This window comes from Corapipo altera, unplaced genomic scaffold, assembly GCF_003945725.1.
Source record: "Corapipo altera isolate COAL_440 unplaced genomic scaffold, ASM394572v1 74, whole genome shotgun sequence".
Classification (NCBI taxonomy): domain Eukaryota; kingdom Metazoa; phylum Chordata; class Aves; order Passeriformes; family Pipridae; genus Corapipo; species Corapipo altera.
Genome location: NW_020884934.1, coordinates 3,969,623 through 3,974,041, shown reverse-complemented (window position 1 = coordinate 3,974,041; position 4,419 = coordinate 3,969,623). Strand labels below are relative to the sequence as shown.

Below are 4,419 nucleotides of genomic sequence, written 5' to 3'. Positions count from 1 at the left end.
TTCCCCTGCTGGTTTACCTTTAAACCAGCAGGGGAAATGAACTCAACTCAAAAGAGAGATTATAAATCAGAATAACAATTTAATAAAATAATACAATAAGTACGATTATACAGACAAACAATTGGTTTTAACCCACAAAACCCAAATATATAACCCAGCACCCTGGGGCATGAACAGAGTGGTGTTCTTTGGGCCCCCTGAGTCTAAAGGAAAAGGAGAGGGGAAAACCTGTGGTGAGAGTGCTGGTGCAGTCTGGTCAAGAGTGGTGGTTGCAGTCTGGTTGAAAAGTGGTGGTTGCAGTCCAGTCGAGAGTGGTGGTCTGCAGTCTGGTCAAGAGCAGTGGCCTGCAGTCTGTTTGAGAGCGGTGGTCTGCAGTCTTCCTCTGGATCCCACGAGTGGTAAAAAAGTTCCAAGACTCCAAGATCATATATTCTCCAGTTCAGGCAGCAATGTTCAGTACTTTCCTCAGGGTGAGGAGTTTCACAAAGGGTGTGAGGAACAGGGAGGCACCCTTCTATCTCGCAGGCCTCTTAACACCTACTTTGTAGCCTGAGGAATCAGGCTGCTCTGGGCAGAGGGTGTAAAGAGTCTATTGAAAACAGTTTCTGGGAAATGGCATGGAAGGCTATAGAATACACAGTTTTGGATTACACCCATCCAGTGATGAACTGGTCTCAGCTGTCCTAACTAGGACACACCATTTAGATAAAGCCCAACTGTCCTCTAACATAAATATGGCTTTGAAACTTCACAAAAACATCTTCATGTGCTGGGATGTCTCACCCTTGCTAAGTGGAGCACTTAAATCTTTGCTTATTTCTAAACCAATTGTTAAAAACTGGGGTTTTCTTTTCAGTATAATTGCTTTTCACTATTTGTGAGATGTTCACAGAAGTCTCTACAAAACCACTATTCAAATTTTACCTGAAAAAACACATTTTGCTATAATACTGAAAACTAACCCTCTCATCTACTGACTCTTAATATTCAGCACAGTTTTCAAGTAGGAGAAAAAAAAAATCACTATTATTATGCCTTGCTGAGCAATGACAGGAAAGTCTGCATTCCCATGCATACCCATTTTCTGCTATTTAGTCAAGCAATTCCCTTCCGAATCAAAAAGATGATGATGATTGGAATCTCACATTTCAGATACTCAATGCATGCAACTTTTCAACAGTTCACTGACAGAATACCAACTAGCTCATAATATTTTCCTCTTTTTTTTTATCTCTTCCTTGGTTGCCAGGCAATCACATTAAAAAGAGGTAAACAAACAAGTCATGCCATAAGCAACAGAATTAACAAAGTTAATGCTGGTTTCCCACCAATCTCTGTCTTATAGTCTCAGATGTCTAATAAAAGGTGAGCGCAAAAAAGTCTCTTCCTCATTGTGACCATTAATACCATTTCTGTGTCTCTTCCTCTCTTCCTATCACTTTTTCATAAATCTTGTAGGGATAAAAGCCTTTGGAAGCCTCTGCTCCTCTGTGAAATTGTTAAAATTCACCTCTGATTTCAAAAACTATTAAGCAAGATCTTCCTTTCCCTTCCATATACACACATTTAAGTGCATATATATCTGTTTATTTCCCATTTTCTCTGGAGATTATGCCAAAAATGTATGTATGTATGCTTCACATACAAGCCAAGTACAGTTTTTAAAACTGCTAAGACTAGTGTAGGCATGATAAATTTCTATTAAGATTTTAATAGAAAAAATAAAAATATACTATATTTCCCCAAAACCCCCAAAATGTTCTATTATTCTGTTGCTTAAAGTTAGGCCAATGAGGGTTTCATGAAGCTCCTAGAAAAAGCTGAAATATTCCAAAGCTGCATAATATATGTTCAATTCCTGTAAATACTGAGGTGACTAATGAGCAGGCATTTGAGCTATTACTCTATATTATGCTAACACATTTTGAATTAGTGTTTTCCTCAGTGACTCATTTTATAGGAAATTAACAATTTTTTCTTAACAGAAGGAAAAAAGTCACAGCTTCAGTAAAAGTCCTCAGTAAGAGCAGAAGGTGGATATTCCTGGTGAAAAGTTCATTCCATTGGAAATAAGAGATAGACCTTGTGCTAAGTAAGACTTAAGGAAAGGACTAGAAAAATCAAGAAATAGTATTGAACACAGGGAAACCACAACAGAAAAGACAAACCATCACAGGCATTTGTATCTTTATAAAAGAACCCAAAACATCTACAAGTCATTTTTTGACAAGTTCATGCTCATGACATTAATTACCTGAAAATATAACACAAGTATAAAACATTTTATACCATAGAAACATAGCAGATTAAGATTGAAAGCCTCAGGCATGAGAATATTCACCACTTATATAAATAACATTTGTATTATTTGGTTTAGGGTCTTGCTTAAATGACTTTGCATAAGAGGACTTGACCTAAAATCTTCCAGTGTAATAGCGAATTATATATATCATAATTCAACATTTATATTAAGTTTAAAACTTTCTTTCTCTGTTGCATGCTGTCCAATAGTTCAAACACATTTGGGAAACAGGTTGAAGGATTTCAGACAAAATTAACTTTTTTTATGCCTCCATTGTTTTAGCACTTACATCTTCTGTGAATTTTTTATTGTAATATTAAATATGTCTAAATTCAGATCAGTAAGTGAATCAAGATTTTTCATACGTTGAACATACTTCTAATATATCCTACTGAACTTCAAACCAATATACAGAGAGAAAGAACTTTTCCAGTTATTTGAAAGTAAAAGTGTATAAAAGGAGAGTTTTATGTAGACAACAGCTAAAATTCTGGTGAGAAGTGCGGAAATCAAATCAACACCAAAAATTAACACACATTTTAGGACAGCTTGAAATTAGCAATCAAATAATTCAAGTCTAAATGAAAAATGGAACCTTCCAACATACTATATAAAAGCTTAACAAAATAGTAGCAGGATGCCAGAGCTCTTAAATCTTGCTATTATCAAAAACCCTGTAATGACCATATATCCTAGAAGAATGCATTCCAGGCCAGCTCATCAATATGAAAACACTTTCTTCATAACATCACAAAAGATGTTGATTCAAGACCCATTATTACCAACCAGCTGAGCTCAGAGGACACGAAATTATCTGCTTTGGGAGCTTAAGAAACTTAAAAAGTACCATGTGGGGTTTTTTTCCACATCTGGCATTCAAAAAAATGAATGAAATTACCTCCTGGCACTGGCTCTAGACCAGTTTTTATTTTTAGCTTTTTTTTCTAAGTTGAAAATGAAAGAAGAAGAAGTTGCATTGCAAGAGTTTTTTGATTAAGTAATACAGGCACTGAAATTATCATTACCATTGCATAAACCCTCTTAAGACAGATTTTGGGACAGTTTCCCCTAAAGCTGTTTTACCAGCCTATGTTTTTACATTACCCAGTCAGGACTGTTAAATGAGTAAGCTCTACTGTGACAGAAAATAAGCATGCTAGAAAGAACATAAGGTTCAAAGAAGTTTATATATTATTATAAAATTACACACAACAATATTCAGTCTAAGATTCACCTGTTTTTATCACCATGTTCTCCCTCTCTGTTCAGTTCCCCACTGAAGTCTTTCCATTTGTGGGAGCAGACAAAGCATGCCTGACAGCACATCATCGTATTCAGGAGATTTTGTTCACAGCTTTAACTTAAAAGTTGGGGTTTCTTCATAACTTAGCAAAACATTTCAGAATGACAAGACCAAATATTAATATCTGTTGAGAGCTCAGGTGAGATAAGAAACTCATTAAGAGGATCCAGATACTAAACTTCCCCAACAAAACTGAGATCTGGCATCTTACCACACAACTAGCTTGAAATTTATCCCAAATTATCCAAAAGAATCAGATCTAATAGAAATTCAAACTCAAGGGAAAAAAAATAATTTTTTCTTTTATTTTTTTTCTCCCCCAAAGGAAAACTCTTTTTTCTCCTTGAGAGGAAAACTACCCTTTTTTAAAGAAAACCTTATCCTCCTCACAAGAACATGTGTTTTCTGGTACATGACCTGACAGGCAATTGGAGAGGAACCATGTCCCACGTGCTACCTCTAGCACAATACATATTACCACAGTGATCTGAGTTTCTTTCCAAGTAAACAAACCTCATTTCACCAAGGCATAAAAACTATATTCATAATTTAACATAAATCTTGACCCTCTGTCTCAAAAGAAAACCACCAGAAGCATTGGATGCACTAATGTCTCTTAGTTTTTAAAGAGCTGGGAAGTAAAATAAAATAAACATTGCAATAAATGATGTTAACAAATACAAGTGCAACTGTCTTACAGATGCTAAGCACAAATAAATACACACAATATTGTGAAAGCAAGAGTACATACCTTATCATGGGAATACTAGGCTAATAATTAAACCAAACTGCAGAAAGATAAGTAAAGCCGTCT

At 35.5% G+C, this 4,419-nt stretch overlaps 1 protein-coding gene across 2 annotated transcripts in view; it reads right to left on the bottom strand.

Moving 5' to 3' along the window:
- EPHA3 (EPH receptor A3) overlaps nucleotides 1-4,419 on the bottom strand; it is a 205,013-nt gene that overhangs the window by 141,684 nt on the left and 58,910 nt on the right. The gene's annotated exons all lie outside the window — the stretch shown is intronic.